We start from the raw sequence: 22,085 nt of genomic DNA on the forward strand, positions 1-22,085 counted from the left end.
GCAGTTAGGTAAACAACTTTGTCACTTGTGAAATGAATGCCTGAAAAAACTTCAGGCTTAAATAGGATTAGTCCCCCTAGGAGCTTTCGCGGGCTATCGCATTGCGGAATGAGTAACGATCGATGAAAAACGAAAAAAAAAAGACATCAAAAAAGGGGTTGCGTTTCTTTGAGATGATCTATCTATATCTGCATAAAGGGGTTTCCCACAAAGGGATATACCCATTGCTGCCAGACTAAAGGGTTAAAAAAAGTAGGGGGAGGCAAGTTAAATTATTCTAATCTTAACCCTTTTAGCCCTAAATTGCTGGGAATTTTCTGCAATTTAATTAATACACCCCCTATACCCATGTACGGTATACCATTTGAAAGTTTCTGATCTGTGTATTCCAAAAATCGCATCAACAACCACTAAGGAGGTGATAGCTTTGACAAATAAACGGCACGCAATCTATGCAGAAGTGATGCTTTTAAAAATTGTTCCTAGAAGATTGGAACATAAGCAGACAAACCGATTCCCTAACTAAACTGTAGAACTTTTGTGTCAGAAATTTTAGGGGTTTACATTTAAGGTAGTCCATTGGTAGTTCATTCAAGTAGTTCATGTAGCAGGTCCATCGTGTTGGTCTATATGCTAGGGGTCAGCGAAATGTACCAACCCAAAAGAAAGATTAATAACTAAATTTTCCAATACATAATAAAGGAATTTCAGTTACAGTGTATTTCCACCCCCATATCTTCGTTTAAAAGCTGAAATTAAAAGCACTCCACTGATCCTACAAACAGCAAAGGAAAGCCGCAAAGTACAAGTTTCTCTCTCTGAAATCGACACCTTACTATCTTTAAAGATATTTGACAACGCTAATTACCTCACCGGAAATTAATTTGTTGTTTTAACTGTATACTTGTCATATCGATTAAGGCCTCCGGTGATGCTTCAAACAGCAAAGGAAAGCCGCAAACCCTTCACCTATCGCCTGTGCGACTTACTTGTCTACCTAAACTTGTATGTATGGAGGATATGTTCTTATTATGAGTTTGCCCGTGAATGCTAATTTATCCCATACTGTATAAACCAAAATAAAACCCTAAATCTTATTTTAAAACCTACAATTAAAAGCACTCCACTGAACCTAATTGTCTCATTTACTAACTCCCAGAGTATATTTTGCTTCCACAGAGAGATAAATCGTGCGCGACATAAGCGTGACAAAACTATAAGAAATCACTATCCAAAGAAATGCAAGTACGCCAGCATAAAGCGATGACGTCACACAATACGTCATCGCTTAACAATGGTTTGAAAGGAGAGAATGAAAAAGTTCAAAAAAGTCAAAATCTTCGTAAATATTAGGCATACCCCTAAACTATACCTTATTTTACAGCTTTCAATGAATAGGTTAATAACAGATGCATTACAGGCCGCACGATTGTTGCAGAAAGAAGTTCCAAACTTCCAGGGGTGTAAACTAGATCATGTATAGGGGGAGGGGGGGTCACAATTTTATAACAAACTGCGAGGCCACAAGCACAAGTGATCTCCCTAGGCAAAAGGGTTAACTTGTGGAAATTTTACTGTCTTAAACATTCCTGGGCAATAACCTCTATTCTTTGATACTTCTACAATATGTCTGGGTTATTGACCAAGTGTGAGGTCAAGATGGCTGGATATTGGCCAAGTTCTTTTTTTGCGAGTTTATGGACCGAGACGGAGTCCAGGTCCATAAACTGGCAAAAAAAGAACGAGGCCAATATCTAGCCATCTTGACCGAACAAGCTTAGTAAATAAAGGATTTATTGTATGGATTTCGGGGAAATTTTTCTTGCGGGACACGGCGGGTAGTCCCGAGCGGGCAAGATAGCTCCATCTTGCCCGCTCGGGTAGCCAATCACGGCGCAGGATTTGTTTCATCTTGCCCGCTCGCGGAGCTAGCCATATAATAAAGTGAGTTTCTGCATGCTTCAGTGTTTGGTCTTAATTCAATAAACTTGTCTCAGTGGTAGTGTCGTAATTGACAATTGCGCCTTTTGATGTACCTTAGCATTTCAAACGTTGATTCACCATGAATAGCTTTGTGGAGTAACGAAAGGCGAGCCATTTTCCTTCTCTTTGAAAAGGGAGGCCAATCCAGGTCGTTTAGTAAATTTGTCAGTAGCTTGAGTTTGGATATGTTCAGTGGGTTACTTCCTCGTTCACTTTATGGCAAAAAAAGCAGTGACGTCACCTATTGTAATATATATGCCAACCAGAGAAGTATTGGCCGGTGAAACAAAGAGTTCTTTTGTGCAGCTTTTTGTACAACAATGTTTGTAAATAGTTATATTCCCTATAACGATCTACATGTAATGTAGTTAATAAAAATGTAAAACTAATGTTAAGTAAATTACTATATATACATCATGTTAGTACAATAATGAGAACCGCTTCCAACTCGTTGGTTTTTTAGTTGTTGTGCCAACCAGAGAACTATTGCTGGCTTCGCTTTTTGGTTACGTTGCCTTGCTTTTTTGCTTGATATTTTGGTTGCGTTGCCTTGCTTTTTTCGCTGCTTTTTTCGTTGCGTTGCTATTTTCGCAGCTTTCTGCTTGCTTTGCAAGCTTTATTGCTTGCTTTTCTGGTTGCATTGCGTTGCTTTTCTCGTTGCTTGTTTGGTTGCGTCGCATTTTTCGCTGCGTTGTTATTTTGGTTGCGTTGGTTTTTCGTTGGTTTTTTGGTTGCGATAATATAAAAACGTAAGCCACAAACTTTAAACCAAGGGGAGATAAAATTCTTGAGTATAACTACCTAACGTTTCCTTTATACTCTATTTTATCTTTCCTAATGCACTTATGCGCATATTATCTGGTTTTGTTATCAACCTTTACTAGATAAAAATCTCGCAGGCAGTTCTTTTTTTTTAGTTTCCACAATGCATTTGATATCTTACTTGACCATTTTTGCCGTATAATTTATCTGATTTTGTCAGCTTTTTTATAACTCCTTTAAATGTTGTATTTATTTGCTTGTTTGTTGTGACTTACAGGTCACGACTTCAAACTTCACTTCATTGCATCACATACATGTAATTCTGGGATTTATTCCCATTCAACTCAACACAATATGTGGTGTACATAAGGCAACCTCTGTCATTGCAGCAACCTTTGCTCACTTCCATTCGCCTAAGCGTGAGATTACAGGGCACTGCTCATGCTCAGCATAGATTTACAAAGAACTTGGGGACGGGAAAAGCTTTCTCTGCTGCATTGTACTTTCAACTTGTCTTGTTGCAAATAGAGAGGGTGTCGTATAAAGACTACACACCATTTTAACACCATTTAACTCGGCCAGCAACGTAATTTATCACCGGTCGCTCGCTGTGACTATCTAAATCAGCCACAAACTACTCTACTCTAACGCAACCCTCTTTATGAAAATTGGCCGTGTGACACAGGCGGCGGAATTATGTGACCGACACCGACTAAATGATTCTTTTTCATCTTGAAGTCACAGCTCGCTCCTTGCTAAAGTCATAGTCGTACTACAAGTGGAGAAAAAAACAAAGAAGTAAGTATAAACTCATTTTGGCTGAGAAGACATGAAACAGAAAAACTGTTTAGCCCGCAATGCACTGTTTATCTTTTCATGACTATTTGAAACACCTTTTGTTACCACGTAGAAAGAAGAGCTAACCTTAAGGCGATTCCTCAGAAATAAAATTTGTTGAACGATTTTTATGAAGCTTTCCCTGAATGTTGCCTATCAAGCACTGTTGAAAAATACAATAAACAAGACAGGTCTCCATGATCGCAAAACACATAAAGTGATGCGCCAATCTTACCCCATTTGTCTAACACGTGCGTTATTTCATAGGATCATGTTACATTATGCGGTAGCTGGAAGCAAAGTTTTTTTAAACAAATACTTGAAAAAAGAAAGCGTGACAGGTAGAAAGTCTCAAGCATATGCAACAACGTAATATACAATTTATGGAAAAATTAACACCATTTTAAACAGCATCAACTCAAAACGTCCCTCGAGTCGTTGTTTTCAAGGTCATACTTTGTCTCCTCGACTAACCCTTTTGTGCACGCCCTTGGCTATATCTTTTTTTCCTTCCGAAAAATTTTCAACGTAAGGAGAATAATTTGTACACCAAAATTATATAATAAAAAATATGTCACCATTTAAGAGAAAACTAGCATTCATTTCGCAGTCGAGCTTAACTTGAAAAGAATCTCTTGATGTCATGTATGTGCACGCGCTTGTTTGAGCGCGCTAATGACGCGAAAATCTGCCCGGTAGGGATGCGCAATGCAATTCTGAGGAATCACCGTAAAATAATTACCATCGTTTTATTTTCATTTGAGTAAAAAAAAATGACACTCCTTGATTTCTTGAGAAAATGATTTTATTCAACGTACCTTTGTGTTAATGTCGCTAACAGATAAACTTTGCATATTTGGAATCGCGGGCTGCAAAAGAAACATGAAACATCTACGTGTCGTCAATAAGCAAAAAAATTAAGACTAAGAAATGGATCATGGATCACTAAGTCGAGATTACTAAACTCGAATTTTGTTATTGATACAATTAGTAATTATGGCCATTAGGCCATATAGTAAATTAAAATTCTAACTTGGCTCCACGACTTAGAGAAAAAATGAAAATTCATATATATCCTTGCTCCCACAAGCCACGGAGTAAACTCAGAATTTTGATATTCCAAAAAGATACTGCAGAACGTTTAAGCCACACGGTAGGTCACCACGTCCCGAGTCAGTACAAAAAGTACAGTAAAATTATTCACCAGATTACATGACTAGACTCTAGATTGCGAGTGAAGCCATCTAGCATCACGCAAAAGGGTGACAGGGTACGGTTAACCAGACTAGTGTCATGCCCTTTGATTGGTCGATCAAATGATTGATTTGTTGGTAACTGAGTGCAAACAGGGTTATCAAACTTACCCCAGACTTCTTCCATCACATATCAAACTTGGAATTAACTTCAAAAGGAAGGCCTTCAATAGCTACACACAACGAAGATAATCAAAGTGCTCTGCGAGTAAACTCGTGAACTTTGCAGTAAATGATAATCGATATGAGCTAACCCTTGTGTAATATCATGAATTACTCTTCTCATGCATGTAAATATTACTGTTTTAAGAGGAAAATTACAATAAGCAAAAACCAGGGCTTCTTTAACTTAAAATTAAGGATTTCCACAAACTTTAAGATCTTTTCTCCAGACTTCATGCCCACAGCAATAAGGTTATTCAGAATCACATTTACAGTCACAAGAACCGACCAATGACTGCTGACAAACTTTACACAAGCCTTTAGGCAATACCATCAGAGCTAAACTAACCAATCACTTTAAACAGACCAGACTTAAAACCTCATTGACTCACTAAAACTATTCACTTGACTCTGAAGATGACTTCTTCTCAGGTTGTCAAAACGTCAGCCACCAACACTTCTTTTCAGAACTACCTTCACCCACAAGATCACACGAGACGAACTACTTTTAATGATTTTGTAAAACACATGAATAGACGTACAGTACCTGAAGATGCCGCAACTTTAGGAGTAACAGGAGGAGGTGCCTGGTAACCTGGCTGTGGTTACCAGGGTCCTGGAGCCTGAGCCTGACCATACCTAAGTGAGGCTTACATGTGATGTTGTCACTAGAGTCCAGAATAACGCATTTGAAACTTATAAGCGAAAAACTTAAAACTCATTTAGTTACATGCATGTCTAAGAGAGAGATGCAACAGAATGCCAGTCTGCTATTAGAGACAGAAGCTGCATCTCTGGTTGAAAGCTACAAAGAAATGTAATGTATAGAAACAGCTCCCATTATAACAGACTCCCACTATTACAGAATCTCAGGCACTTCAGTTGGTACCAAACTAACGTTTTTACTGTTCTTCTCCCATTACAGCAGACATGTATACGTATCATGTGACATAATTATTCTGCAGTCTTGGAATGTCTACTAGTTTTTACCTTATTTTGACCTACTTTACATGTATATGATTATGAATCAAAGTAAATGTGCACTACAAATGAAAAGAAACTGGAATCTCAAGAGTGTGGCAGTAGTGAGTATGTGACACTACATAACCAACAAATTGGCTCATGTTCATTACAACCCCAGGGGGGGGGGGCACTGCCATACATGGGCTATATAGGTATGTGCCACTGTGAAGGGTATGGTTTTCAAGCAGTTTACTCTAGGATAGGGTATATAAATTAGAGCGTTTGGGTCTAGAATAGGGTATAATTTTTCACAAAACTGACCAGTTGGTTGAAGATTTTATCTAGACTAAGGAAACCAGGAATTGTCACTCAAACATATAAAAAAATCAAATCGGCAAGTTTAAATTTACGCAAATCAGCCTGCACAGTGTTGATAGATGGGGGGGATCTGGGGAGTTTACTCTAGTATAGGGTAGCAAAATTCAGCTGAACTAGCTCTGGTATAGGCTAAGGGTTCCAGGGTCCCAGCGGCACACCCCCACCCAGAAATTCCCAAAGTACCCCCCGGGATTACAACCCACTACTGCAGACAATTTTCACTGGCTGCCAGTGCTTCCAAAAAAACTGCTGAGGTATTGGATCAAGTCTTCTTTGAATTTCCAACACTTAATTGAAAAGCAGATGATTCAATATTGAAACAAGTATAAACTACTTATTAACCAAGAATGAGGTCGTTACAGGAAACTCTCAGACTGAGACCTCAGTTTGAGTTTTTCCCATAAAGACTGAATGCCCGGGGGAGGGGGGTACTCCCTTGTATGGGCTATATGGGTATGTGCGGCTCCAAAGGGTATGGTTTTTCAGCCACTTTGGTCATCAATAGGGTATCGATTTTAGCTGATTTTGGCCATTTTAGTCATAAATAGGGTATGGTTTTTGCACTCTAGCCTTCATATGGGTATGTTTTTAAGAAAAAGCCAGTTTTTCATCATTATCAAAAAATCAACAAAAACCCGTCACAAATTATGTTTTCAGTAATTTAGCCTTGGTCTGAACTAGGGAACTAATTATAATGCAGGTCTGAAACACAGTTTTGATTTAAGGGTCAGGTCATAAATAGGGTTTCAAATTTTTTGGTCAGGTCATAAATAGGGTAGGGAATATTGCAGATTTTGGTCATACAGTAAATAGGGTAAGGGTTTTGGGAAGTGGGTTGCACACCCCCACCCAATTTTTCTGGGAGTACCCCCCCGGACCGAACGTTTGAGGTTAATAAGTTGTTTATTATATAGCTATTTGCTTCGTTTTTGCAAGCCCGCAATCAACCCATGGGCCTTACAGGAGAAGAATGCCCTAAACTTAGCCAATCAGAGTGTGCATTTATCGGCTACAAGAACATGCCACACATGATTGTATAATTATTGGTTATTTTATTGGTTATTGGTTATTTTAAAGGATAATTTCTGGATAGCGAAAGCATTTGTGAGCACATACACGTACATGTGTACAATACATGTACATAAAATTTCGAGTTCATAGAAAAGTAAGCACTCACACTTGTGAGAGAAAGATTGCAAACAACAATTTCCCTCTACATGTACATTTTACATGTACTTACGCAATTAGGTGGTATCCAGGAGGAGTTTGTTCTCCTTTTGTTCTGGTTATTAACACAATATCACAAACAGCACTAGTAGCTGTCTTGCTAGACTGAATCTTAAGACAAAAAAATGCTTCCTCAAAGCTTTGTCATCTGCAAAATTAAAGAGAATGAATGAATGAATGAATGAATGAATGAATGAATGAATGAATGAATGAATGAATGAATGAATGAATGAATGAATGAATGAATGAATGAATGAATGAATGAATGAATGAATGAATGAATGAATGAATGAATGAATGAATGAATGGAGAGATAAGAAAAGAGAGAAAAGATTATTCAAAACTGCACGCTCTTGTGTTTACCATCATCACAGGCATTTATAATTGCTGAAAATCCTGCCAGCACAGAATCATCTTCTCCAATAACTACCAGGTCTTCTATAACATTCTCTCTTGCCTGCATGATGAAATAGTGGTCAGAATAAAGTTCTGAAAAAAAAAAAACCTCAAGAAAGCTCTGCCAGAACTTTATAGACTTTGAAACTTTTTTTCTAGCCTGTTGGTTTGAATTTTAGTAATTTTTTTTCATTACAGAAAGTTCAGAGATTAATTTGATCAAGTTTATTAATTTCAATACATGACAATACTGACCAGGGCTGGAGAGTAATGCTAGCCAAAAAGGGACAGGCTACCAAAACTGCAGTTTTGGCTAGTAGATTTTGGGCTTTCACTAACCATTTTGACATTTTAGTGGAAAGAAATCACGAATTATAATGAACACTGCTGACAAATAAAGGGATTATATGAGAAATTGCATCAATTGACTTAAGTATCACATGTTCATGTACATGCTAGCAGTTAGAATTTATGTTTGTTCACATTTTTCCAACCATTTCAATTTCATTTATCAATTATAATTATGAAATCAACCTGGTTTAAAAACTTTTATGCCAAAGATAAATTTAAACCACATCATTATAACTGTATATACATGTACACATACGTTCAACCTAAAAGTGAAAAACAAATATCTAACACAAACAAACACAGGTTGAATAATTGAGCATTTGATTTATTCATGTATGTCCCAAATATACTACAGCTGCAGATGAACTACAGGAGCTAACAGTAGAATTTTAATTCATGCAGGAACAAAAAATTAACATAATGAACCTCTCGAGTGAAGCAGAGATAACATTTTCCTTTGTGCTGCCAAGTGCTGTCAAATAGCTGACCATCATGCCCTTGAACAGTCTTTGCAAGCTTTAACAAAAAAAAGTATAGAAGTAGGTTCATTAGCAAATATGAGTACTAACATAGACTTGCTCCACTTGGCAAGAAGGAAAAGAGTGGTTAGGGACTAGCCAGAGTGGCAAGGGTTGGGAGGTTGGCCAGAGTGGTGAGGGTGGCTAGGCTGGGCAGGGTGGTCAGAACAGCCACAGTGGGCAGGGTGGTCAGGGTAGCCATGGTGGCCAGGGTGGTAAGGGTGGTGAGGGTGGTGAGGCTGGCCAGAGTTGCCAGAGTTGCCAGAGTAGCAAGGGTGGAGGGGCTGGTGAGGGGAACGGGCATGACGGGGTGGCAAGGGAGGCAAGGGTGGTGAGGATAACGGGGTTGACAGGGGTGGCGGGTGTGGTAGAGGTGGTAAGGGCGGCAATGGTAGTGAGTGGGTTACAAACACAGTTTGTTTAGTCAAAACTTATCCAATGAATCACAATGGATAACAATTCTTCCAGTACTGAGCTCTGGGTGAAAAGAGGCACTGCTGGAGTTTTTACCAAGAAACATACACATTGACAAGTACACTAGACCACTAGACCTAGAACAATCCAAAATCCAGTACTCTAACCACTGACCACTGACCACTGCTCCTCCCATAGCAACAGTCAACAAAAAAATGACTTTAACTTGCCATTCAAACCTGAAATATCTAAGAATTAGAAAACATGCACCGTGTTTCTATCGAGTTACAGAAATAAGAGTGGAAGTTTGGGAGAACAAGGAATGCTGTGGGAACACAAGCTGCAGGTGAGTGTTTCCACAGCTTTTTTGGGGTCTCCCAATCGTTCACCAGTGTTTCTATAACTCGATAGAAACACAGAGAACATGTTTTCTATTTCTCTTAGAAAACACTGTGACGAAAAAAAGGAAAACAACTTGTTAACTTTGATTATCAAAATGTAAATTCTTTTTGCTTGCGCCATCATTATGTCAACGGCTCGTGCTAGTTATGTGTTTCTATCAAGTTATAGGAACACGATTTCTAACCAATCCTGACAACTGCCCTCTTCCTGGCAAAGTCAGTCATCCCACACATCCTCTTCCCGTCTTACTTATAAATCTCCTCAGGGCCTGTTCTTTTCCCTTTTCACCAGTGAAAACAAGTGCTTCATCTAATTTAAATCCCAAGACATTGCTACACTTGCATTTGGTTAAAGATGTTTTTGGGATAAAGAAATGCTTTGTCTGAAAAAGAAAATACAATTACATAGCCAAAGTAAGATTGGTTGTATAATGAACAATGTGTCTTACATGTATGTGTGATTAATTCCTGCAGCCTGACTTACATGTAACTCAGGATTGTGTCATTTGTACATTATTTTTCACTCAAGCAAATTATAAGTTATTGTATTTCACATGTTATCCAGAAGTATATAATAAACCAAAACGAAATTAAGCAAGACCTTTTCAGGATCAACAAAACAGCTTTGAACAATCCTGTTGACCACTGCCATCATCTCTGCCACTTCCTCCTCATTATAATCAACAGCACTGTCTGCCCTCCCTTCATCTTGATCCAGAAGCTGTATGTGCCTGGGCACTACTTTCTCAGAGAAGAGGCTCTGTACTATATTAAGATCGGCTTCTTTCATTTGGAGTTTCTCTAATATCTACAAAGAAACAAATTTCAAAATTAAGCTCCCTTGTGGTATTTTATTGATGTCAGTCTAAGGTAAAGCTATTACAAATAATTTGCCAAAAGTACATGTTGTAAGATTTTTTTATTTTCTTGCTGTTAATGAATAAATCTCTATGACTCAATTCTTAAATACCATGACCACATCTGTAACATATAACTGTTTCCCAGCTAACAGTCTAGGGAGTTTTGAAACCCAGGTTTCATAAATTTCATTCTATATTGCTACCATTGATCTCATTGTTAATCTCCATAGCAATGTATGTCTGCTCAACAAAACTGTCTGTACACCGGGGATACACGCTTCAGTAATTTCATCTTCATGGAGCAAACACAACCGAAAGATAACATTTTTTTGACGCAAAGTGAACAAGGGTCCAAGCAAGCAACTTGGAGACGTGTGCTGAAACACCCAACTTTTCCTTGAAGAAAATTAAAAATAACAAAATGTGAGCAGCGCACCATAGAAACTTCGAGTATTTTACCATTTGAATGAACGGTTTGTGTCAGATACATGTACATGTATAATGGGAGATATCATTTTTCCACAAGGTCTTTGGAATACTTCAAAGTAGCCTTCAAACAGTAAACATCTCGCAAGCGACTTGCCGACGCATGCTGAAACACAGAACTTTTCCCTGAAGAAAAAAAATAACTAGATGTGAGCAGCGCACCATAGCAACTTTGGTAAACAATTCTTTGGCTAAAGAAGGATTATTTCACAGTTTAAATGAACCAGAGATATCATTTTTTCAAAAAGGATCCTCAGAACGGTTCAGACAATAAACATTTTGCAAATGACTTGCCAACGCGTGTCGAAACACAGAACTTTTTCTTGCAGAAAAAATAACTAAACAAGAGCAGCGCACCATAGAAACTTGGATAAACAATTTTTTCGTCAAGGAAAGAGTATTTTACCATTTGAATAAATTATCTGTGTCAAATATAACCAGAGATTTTATTTTTTTGACTAGGATCTTCAGAACGCTTAATTCAGACAAAGAAACATTTGCAAACAACTTGCCGACACGTGCTGAAACATAGATCTTTACTTGTAAAAACATAGAGTTCACGTGTTAAAATAGGGAGTTCAAGAGACTGCTTCAATTTTCTTCCCATTTTTGGTAGCTAAAGATCAAGCAAGTGTTAATAAACGGTTGTTTGTCAGCGAATTTGCGAAGTGATTGAAAACTCAAAATATAATAGCTTTCATTGATTGGCACGATGTTTTAACAATATGCAAATTTTGCTTTGAAGCATTTTCATTCCCAGAAATATAATGTCCTTTGTTTGACTAACAATGCTTCACATAAAGAAACCTATGGGAATGCATAACAAAGAGACATATATGCACGTATATATGTGGGCATATACACGCACATATGTGCGCGTATTGACGTACGCGTATATGCAAAATATGGTCATATAAAATGCGTATGCGTAGTTTGCATATATCTGAGCTGCACTGTAATTTGGGGTACCTAACTAACCTAGCAAGAAATCAGGCAGGCTCCTAAGTGCATACAACTATATTGGAAGTAAGTAATATACTAGGCTAAATAAAAATACATATGATTAAACAAGGGTAAATAGATTATGATGAAACATTCAAAAGTTTTAGTGGCAATGTAAAAAATATAGTGCTAGCAATTATAACTGATCTGTTGTTTCTGGTTGTTTCTAGCTATAATTAGTACACTAGTACAATTTGTTAGTTTTATAACATTGGCTAACATGTACGGTCAATGGCCTTAAACCAGCTTACACGTAAACTATCACGATGTAGCAGGATGTATCCTGCTACATCGCTGCCAGTCATTAGCAGATAGCAGACTGAAGTTTGAATTAATAGTGTTGGCAGATAAGGTTACTTCTGAACTAGGTGGGGTTAAGATTAATTTCTGTGTGATTGTTCTTGGATAAAACGTATTTTACTACACAGATGTTTTACACACGGTGTAAGCTTATATATTAAAGCTAATAGTTTGCAACAACTACATGTACGTATAAATGTACATTTAAGTAAAGTGAGTTAATTTTTTTAAATAAAGAGATGATCAGGTCATTGCTGTACCTTCTACAACTCTAAAACATGGTATGTGGTGATACTGGAATGAAGTTTCCTAGCGCATTCGCGACACAAAAACGTTTGAGGCCCACAGTAACGGCATCTTATTGCAGTTGAAGTTTTCAGGCACCAAATACAAACTGCCCCAGTTGGAAGGGAAGATTTCTCAATGGCAACATAACCAAGGCGATCTCTGATCTTAGTCCACTTTATCTCTTGCTGTATTCGGCGATTTTCATGAGTAGTAAACGCTCCTCCACTACTCTGACGGCCTAAGGACAAAGAAATAGCTTGCCTTCTTGAACCCCTTCTGTCAAGGAAAGTAGCTTTGAAAGAAACAGCCTTTCAACGCTTCAGGATTAGGGGAACAAACTACCCCATAAGTAGAAATTCGTCCGCCATGTTGGATTTAGATTGGCAAATTTTAAGCTAAACGAGGATTGGTCAGATTTCTAGTACGTCCCTTTCCATTGTCAGAAACCGCTGTCAAACGAGACTGTACTCGCAACCACTCGGTGTAGGCCTACTCCTGAGGAGGTTAGTCCGAATGTGTTCAAATATTCAATTTGGGGAAGACGCGGGAGTTTTTAAATCAAGTAAGCTACAGTTATTTCATCGTGCTTTTGACCAAAGATGTTGCTCATGTTTAGTTTACGGTCATTTGAAGGAAGTCTAGCTTTGATATCTATGTTTAACCAGGTCACTACAGTAGATGTCGCTGCTTTACAACCCTAGCTTGAATTGAAAGGCCCAAGTTGTGCATGCTATTTCACGGTAAGATCACAAAATGTTTTTAATTGTGCAGGTTATGGTTATGAACAAGTAAAATCTGGATATGGGCTTTATGAGCAGTGCTTCATTCCACTGAAAATTATGGTCACAAGATCAACTTGTGAGCTAGGCCCTTCGGTATATACTTGAGCGAACTACAAACTATAAATTTAGTCTTAGTGAAGTATCCATCATACCTCAATGGAAAGTAGATATTTGTTTGGTCGGTTCTTGATTTTTTTCCCAAAGTTCCTTGTTCTCTTGCAGCATTTCATCGCTGTTGCTCGCATTTTGGTGGATTTGCAAAATATTCTTTCCTGCCTCGAGTGTGTTTATTGTCCATTGCTCACTGATAGTTAGATTGTTTGATATTGCATTATATTAGTGTACTTAACAGGTAGTGGATGCTGCCTGTAAGTTAGCATGTATAGAACCATATGTCGTGGAACAGAATAATTTTTTGTGGATAAGATACAGCAATAAAGAGGGGTGAGGCGTTGTGTGACACCTAGTCACAAAAGAGATAGGTGAAGGTGAATGAAGAGGGTTAGCAGAAGAAAGGAAATTAAATAGCCCCCAAAAATGGAATAGCAAAATTGTGTTTTGTTGTCTTGCTCTTGTTCTGAAAAAGAATGAAAAAAATTACCAACAGGGCTCTACACTCAACCTCGTTCCCAGGGTCTCTCATCTTACCGCTCCCTGGAGTGAGTGAAGAGAGACCCTGGTTGGCCATGTTGCAAGAAGAAATGGAAATTATCAGTAGAGCGGAGTCGTTTGATTATGTTACAGCATTTTTAGAGGTCACAGGTCTGCATGGTTTCCGCTGTTAAGTGCACGTCGCTTCTCAGAGTTTGACACCTCTGTAATTTGCCATGCCGTGCTTATACTTTGTTTAGGTTCGTTTCTATTGCAAGATATGTTTTAAGGCTCTAAGTATTGGCTCTCCAGGGACAAAGATTAAAATATTCCACGAAGATATTGCTTACTTGCATTCGATATTGTGACACTGCAGGTGACGCCGGGCCCGGCTATTTGATTAGAACTGTTTACAAAGTGCGTTGCACGAATATCATATTTATCTTCGTCCAGCTTTTCTTCAGAGACTGTCGTAGCTTTACTTTGGGAAAGTTATACGTTTTCCTGGAGACATTCTTATGTTTTTTGCACCAATTTGATCGTGTGCATTCAGAGGAGAAACAACAATTACTACGGGATGAAATTGTGCTGCTCGACGCCCACAGTTGAAATATGAGTGACTTTCCATAAATCCAGTGGGTAAGACGGCAACACTGAAAATCACGACCACTAAATTGCCTGAGACAGACTTGCTTAACCTTTAGGTAAACGTTGGAGTAGATATTATTCGAAATTTCAGCCTGAAAGCTAAGTATTGATAAACGCCGTAGATAATGGCAGTCGCAGGGCAATACTTTGAATTCGACAAAGCTCAACGCAACAAATTGCTGATTACAGAGGACCCCTCCCTGATGTTCTCAATTGTCAAAGTGGGATGTGACCAGACCCAGCCAGGGTCTCTCGTCGCTCGCTCCAGAGGGCCTGGGAACGAGGTTGCTCTACACTAGATTTTCAACTTACTAGCTTAGTGGCTAGTGACACCTTATGTTACTAGTCAAATAAAAATAATTAACTAGCCAAGTGTTGACGTTGGCTGGGTAAAACAACAGCAGAATTACTAGTAAGACTTGAAAGCACAATGCAAGCGACTCTCTTTAATACCTATTGTTGGTAATTACTTTGTGTGTAAACCAGCTCCAATCGATTCATGGGAGACTCTTGCCAGTGACAGGAGTGCGTGGAAAACAAATTGCACCAAAGCCCTACGAGAGGGAGAAAAGCTTCTGCACATCACAGCGGATACCAGGAGAGAATGTCAGAAGGCCAGGGCCCTTGCTCCATCCACTGATTCCACTTATGTCTGTGGTTCTTGTCATTGCATCCGCCGATCACGAATCGGACTCCAAAGCCATCTCAGAAAATGTTTAAGGAAATGTACAATTACTAACACACGCTAAAATTATGGACTAGATTGTCCAATAATGCCAATACTACTACTAAACCAGTTCCAATAAAAGACTTTCAGAACTCTGTTTTTCTTTGAGACTTCCTTGTAAAAAATATCGATATCCCAAGACGTCATTGTAAAAACTGTCAAGGCCTCCTCACTCTCTTCACAGACAGAAGCTGTAGAATTCAAACTGTTTCAAAAGCAGCATTAGTGGAATTTGACTAATAATAAATGTCAAAGGAAATAAATCTTTCTCACGTAATTATTTCTGCAGTAGTAAGTTTTGTCAGTATGGACACAATGACAAATCACTTATGTTGTTATGCTAAATAAAATGTTATCCCTTTGCAGTTCTGTACGATTTTGTGCATGATTTTCTCAGTTCAAGATGCTCAAGTGTATCTCTTGCGGGAACTACAGTGCAAGGATTTTCTGGCTGTGATGAAGGAAAATCATCCATGCATTGAGGAAAAGTACCAGGTGATGAAATGACACATCTTGATGAAGAGGTGGCTAACAGCAATTGCATGAACTGAGGAGGATTCAGGTTGTCTGCCCAAAGGTGTCACAGCAACAAAGATGCTACACATGCACCCCTGCCCACACACGTCAACCTTTGTCTCCAACCATGCACTCCAGTGTTGCACCATCACCACAGCTGCATTGCCTCCACGTTTGCTGCTGTAACACCTTTGTGCAAAAGCATGGTGAATCCTCTCCACCTCATGTCACTGGCGTAAGCTACTTCTTTGTCGAGGTGTGTCAGTTCATTGCTTGAGACTAACCCAAAGCAGCCAAAGGAAATCAGAAACCTACTGGCCAAAACAAAAATGTCTCCTAGTCTGTGGCGAGGTGTCTACCATTAATGTCGAGCCCTGTGGCTAGTAGGTTTCCACTTTGGCTAGTAAACAAAATGAAATTGGCCAAACTAGTTGCTGTCTTCCTCAATGAAGACAAACACTAACACTTTTCTCGGAAACAAGGTAAGAATTTCATTGTGGTGTTATCATGTTTACTTTTCGTTGTTTGGTACTTGAAAGGGTATAAAAACTGAGCATGTTATTATGTTGAAAGAAATATTTGACAAACAAGACAGCATTTTCTGAAAGCATACATCGATGTTCTTTTCTTGTTACAAATTAGTAGCACAAAACATGAGCACCCTGATAAAATCATGTACAAAATCGTGCAGAACTGTAAAGGGATAACATTTCATTTAGCGTAACAACATACAGGTGATTTGTTGTTGTTTCCATACTGACAGAACTTACCACTGCAGAAATAATTACGTGAGAAAGATTTATTTCCTTTGACCTTTATTAGCAGTCAAATTTTGCTAATGCTGCCTTTGAAACAGTTTGAATTCTACAGCTCCTGTCTGTGAAGAGACTGAAGAAGTCTCGACAGTTTTTACAATGATGTCTTGGGGTCTGGATATTTTTACAAGGAGGTATCAAAGAGTCCTTAAAGTCTTTTCAGGAAAATCACTGGATTTTTCTTTGTGATCTGTTGGCTTGAGAGATTTGATGTGAGGAAAACATGAGGCCATTGAACAAAATTAAAACCAGTGCAATTCGGTCATAAATTGGTTCGCCCTTGTGTTTAACATTACCAGTCAAGCGTGACACAAGGTGTGCCAACTGTATGTCAACTGGTCAAGAGGTTTCAGATGCAAAATTGCATTGTGTATTTTTTCCTTTAAAATTAATTCCATAATGTATTAAAGAGAGTCGCTTGCATTGTGTTTTCAAGTCTTGCTAGTGATTCTGCTGTTATTGCACCCAGTCAACATCAACACTTGGCTAGCAATTTTTTTTTTGTTTAGTGACATATAAGTTGTCACTAGCCACCAGGCCAGTAAGTTGAAAAAATAGCGCCCAGCTCTGTAGCCAAAACTTAATTCCTACTCTAGCCTGTGGCAAGTTGGCTACCATTAGTGTCGAGCCCTGACCAAATTAACAGGATAAAGCAAAACAAACGTCTAACCATAGGAAGAGAAGAGAATACTGGTTACTCTACTGAGAATGAGCCAGGCAGCAAAAAGAGAAACAATTGTAGTCTATATACATTGCTTACTGGTAAGCCCTAAGTTCGCTCACTGCTTCTAATAATCAACTACATGTATCAAGGCAGGCTAAATTTGGCTACTTGAATATCAAATTTAATATATGGCATGTCACTGAGATGTTTTGTCAGAATTCTTCTCAAGTTAAAGGTGTTATCGCAAGTGTGCACTGTCAGCAATTACTTTTTGGCAATGTTGGGAAGGGGTGGTGGGCCGGCCGGGGGTTGTAGGTTGGGGTGGTGAGTTGATGGCCTAATGGTTAGTTAGTTGGACTTTGGATCAATACGTCCAACATGGAGCCCAAGCTGGGGTTACTGTGTCATGTTCTCAGGCACGACACCTTACCCTTGCAATGCCTTTCTCCACCCAAGAGTGTAATGGTACTGGCCAATTTGTTAGGGCAACCTGACAATTGCTGGGGGTCACCTGCAATGGACTAGCATCCCATCCAAGGGGAGAAGCAACACTCCTAGACACTTCATGTTACAGAAACTGGAGGGGAGCACTCGTGCTGATGATCCATCTGGCTTCTCTGTTCCCTTGGGAATGGAACAGACTTTCGTGCCCTGTAGCCAGGGAAGACATCACTGGAATGTACCCATTCTTAGCCACAAAGACTGGCAGGGGGATTTGGTGTCCTGTTTGAAACAAACCTTTCACCATTTAAGTCCAACACCCTTTACTGGATATACCATGAAACGTTTAAGTGAGGGAGGGAAAGGGCATTTGTTAACATGCACTTTTAGCAAGCAGTTATGCAACAGACGACTGGAAATGTGAAATGGCAGATTGGGACCAGGGCAGTTGTGGATTGTGTAATGGGGTGGGAAATCAGGGAATGGTACCCCTTGAGTCTGGTGGTACAGACAGGTTGATTCAGGAGTCCACAGTGAAGGAGAATCCCTCAGTAGTGATTTGGTTAGCACATGTTATTGTGGTCACCAAGGTTAGAATTCAGACCTCTGAATGAGTCTTTTTGTTATAGGAAAAAGATAGGTTATAAAACAACAGTTATTCGTACTTGATATTCAGATGACACACCTTATTTGGATGATGCGCAGCTTGTGATTGGCTGTTGAAAATTGGGAAAATGATGTATTGCATGCTTGGTTGGGATGATGTCACATGTTTTATACTATAACAGAGCAGCAGATGGGGTGGAAAGAAAGTCATGGTTGGTGATCCTTTTATCATTTCAGAGACGTCTCCATCCTTTTGGCATTTAGCTCAAGATGTTTGAGTGTGTTCTTGCAGGAACTACAGTGCAGGGATTTTCTAGTTGTGATGAAGCATTATCATCCATGTATTTAGAAGAAGTCTCAAGCAATGAAGTGACACACCTCGACAAAGAAGTAGCTTACATCAGTCACATGAGGTGGGGAGGATTCACCATGCTTTTGCACAAAGGTGTTACAGCAGCAAAGGTGGAGGCAATGCAGATGTGGTGATGGCGCGGCACTGGAGCGCATGGTTGGAGGCAAAGTTTGGCGCGCGTGGGCAGGGGTGCATGTGCGGCATCTTTGTTGCTGTGACACCTTTGGGCAGATAACCTGAATCCTCCTCAGTTCATGCGATTGCTGTTAGCCACCTCTTCATCAAGATGTGTCATTTCATCACCTGGTACTTTTTCTGAATGCATGGATGATTTTGCTTCATCACAGCCAGAAAATCCTTGCACTGTAGTTCCTGCAAGATATACACTTGAGCATCTTGAACTGAATGCCTGAAGGACAGAAATGTCACTGACATGAAGGAAAGATCCGCCACCATGTCTCACTCTCCACCCCACCTACTGCCATTATGGCTTGGAACATGTAACATTATTTCTACTGGGCATGGAATGCATTATTCTCCCAATTTTCAACAAATATCAAAAGCTGAGTTTCATCCCTATCAGATGTGGCATTTAAATATCAAAAGGAATAACTGTTGTTACAAAGGCTGCCCGTCTTTTTTCTATAATAAGAAATGGCTCCTTCAGAAATCTGAATAGTGGCCTTGGTTACCACAACACCACATGCCAACCACATCACCACTGGGGGATCATCCTTCATTGTGGGTTCTTGAATCAACTTGCCTGTACAGCCGCACTCGAGGAGCATCACTCTCCGATGTCCTCTCCTCATTCCATGATCCACCATTGCCCTGGTCCCAAGCTGTCATTTTACATTTCCAGCCGTCTGCAGTGTAGCTGTCTGTTTGAAATGCATATTAACCAATGTCCTTTTCCCTCCCTCACTTGAACGTTTTGTTGGTACATCCAGTCAAGGGGGTTAAACTTTTATGGGAAAAGGTTTGCTTTAAACAGGAAATCAAATCCCTCGTCTGGTCTTTGCGGCTCGGAATGAGAACACTCTAGTGATTATTTCACTGGCTGCAGGGCAGGGAACTCTGTTCCACCCCTTCGGGATATGGATGAGCCAGATGGCTCATCAGTGCTGGTGCTTACCTTTGGTCTCTGCAACATGAAATGGCCAGGGGTATTGCCACTCTCTTTCTGGATGGGATTCTAGTCTATCACAGGTTACCCCTTGTTTTTGTCAGGTTGCTCCTACAATCGGTCAGTACCATTTTCACTCCTTGGAGGGGAGAGGTACTGGGAGAGTCAAGTGTCTTGCTCGAGAACATGACACAGCAACTCTGGCTTGGGCTCCATTTTGGACCTATTGATCCAGAGTCCAACTGATTTACCATTAGGCCATCAGCTCCTACCCCCGCACAACCTCCCACTACCCCTTCCCAACATTGGCAAAAAAGTTATTGTCAACAGTGCACACTTGTGATGTCAACTTTAAATCATGAAGAATTCTGATTCAACATCTCAAAGGCAGACCATACATCAATTTGGATATTCGAGCAGCCAAATTTAAGCTGGCTAGATACATGTACATGTAGTTGACTGATGCTAGCCGCTGGCAATGAATTGACTTAGGACTTACTGGTAGGTAACGCTTAAGTATAGTCCTTTCCCACCTTTTCCAGTTAATTTGTCTGGTACAGTTTATACCTTATAATGGGACTTTGGCTTGGGAAGCATTAATGGATATGGAAAAGACAAAATTTATAAGTTGGCCAGACTGCCACAGGCTATTTTAAGGGAACGTCCATAGATAATAAAGAGTCTCCAAGCAGCTTTGTTGGTCAAACCTAAAATTTTATATTATAAATAACTTTTAAGCAAACTTCCCTTCATTGGGTGGATTTAAGTTTGGGATAGCAATGAGAAACAGAAAACCTCTAAATTAGTAAAACTTGAAGTTGTGCATCCAGATTGGCATGTATTGGTATGGTGGATACTTTGCTCATAATTAATTTTAAGTCTGTTCTTGATCAGATTGATCATCTAAAATGGTGATAAGAGTGAGGAGTTTAATATGAAATCGAAGGTCTGTAGTGACTGGATCTTAAAGAGCTCATGTAACTCTCATGACTTGTAATTTAATACCAACCAGAATTTTGCAAGACTCAAAAGCAAGATGTCGAAGTCAACATATTTTGTCAGTGTCTAATCTTCCAACACATGCGAAAGAAAATGGCCAGCCTTTCAACCTGTTTAGGTCCAGCTTTGAAATGAAAAAAGTGAGGAAAGAAGTCAGGATGGATAACCCCACCTTCCCCTTCCTCTGCTCTAATTTTATTGCAGAATATATTTGTGATTGTGACAAATGTTAATGTACTTTGCATTTTTAGTATGGAACATGAAACTTAATATGAAATATTCTTGGAGGTGTTTTAAAACAGGCATGATTCATGACAACTATATGGGAAACTACTTGAGAAACTCAACTGCATAGGATGGGATCAGTGATGATGTTATTAGAAAACTGCAAGTGGCGATGGAGCTTGTGGAGTTTCAGGACAGCACAACAGCGTCAAGTTGATGCAAAATGAATCACCAGCCCTGCGTGTTGTCGGAATGCAGAGTGTGAATACTTGGTTTGGTTTAAGTTGCTTGAGGTAGATTACAGTACATTCAAAGTGCATTGTATGATGAAGTTAATGTTGTCAGTCTTGTTCATTTGCTTATTCTTTGGTAAGAAGGTTTAAGGGGTTTATTTCAACACCTGCAGTGCACCAGGTGCTAAAATTTTCCCCTTTACTTGATCATGCAACAAAAAGCTAACTGTTGCTTTAAAAAGGCAGAAACAGCTGTTTACAAGTGTCTTTGTAAGGATTAGATGATAAAAATTCCCCATAATCTTTTTTTTATTTTAATTTTTATAGGGAGACGATAGAGTATTGATTTGAAAATAATATACTCTATCATCCAGTTTAACATTTCACGCTCTGAGCAATCAGGGATGGTTAGACCAAATAGTCTAAAGCTGTGAAAAGTCCTCTGCAAGGCAGGGATCACACAGAGTGCGCAGATGTACATGTACACATAACCACACATTGTATGCTTGAATGCATGAATGTAAGGCCTCAATATAAGAAATGGTATGTTTCAACTAAGTGGAAAAACAGCAATCTTACATCATGCCTTTTCGTCTCAAAAGAAATTTTGAGACAAAAAGAATTTGAAAATTACTCTGCAAGAACAAAATTCTACTGAAGATTAGTCATGGTAGATGAGCAGACCTCCAGCTCCCCTCTTATGCAAATCCTATGGTCTCAACAACTTTTCATTAAAGAAGATTATAAAGCATCGCATGTTTAACCCAAAGGATCTATAA

At 39.2% G+C, this 22,085-nt stretch overlaps 1 long non-coding RNA gene and 1 pseudogene across 2 annotated transcripts; both read right to left on the reverse strand.

The window, feature by feature from the left end:
* Window positions 1-2,966: 2,966 nt before the first annotated feature.
* LOC149095476 (uncharacterized) lies at window positions 2,967-4,797 on the reverse strand. The gene is made up of 2 exons (XR_016204833.1): window positions 4,401-4,797; window positions 2,967-3,517 (listed from the first exon to the last, which is right to left on the reverse strand). It is a non-coding gene; the product is annotated as an uncharacterized LOC149095476 (long non-coding RNA).
* Window positions 4,798-4,835: 38 nt separating this feature from the next.
* On the reverse strand, window positions 4,836-10,764 carry LOC149095477 (uncharacterized; annotated as a pseudogene). The gene is made up of 6 exons (XR_016204832.1): window positions 10,247-10,764; window positions 8,739-8,828; window positions 7,929-8,022; window positions 7,579-7,713; window positions 5,545-5,665; window positions 4,836-5,008 (listed from the first exon to the last, which is right to left on the reverse strand). The product of XR_016204832.1 is annotated as an uncharacterized LOC149095477 (transcript).
* Window positions 10,765-22,085: the final 11,321 nt, after the last annotated feature.

The sequence above is a fragment of the Orbicella faveolata genome, unplaced genomic scaffold, assembly GCF_042242905.1.
Source record: "Orbicella faveolata isolate gen_17 unplaced genomic scaffold, um_ofav_v1 contig_50, whole genome shotgun sequence".
Taxonomy (NCBI): domain Eukaryota; kingdom Metazoa; phylum Cnidaria; class Anthozoa; order Scleractinia; family Merulinidae; genus Orbicella; species Orbicella faveolata.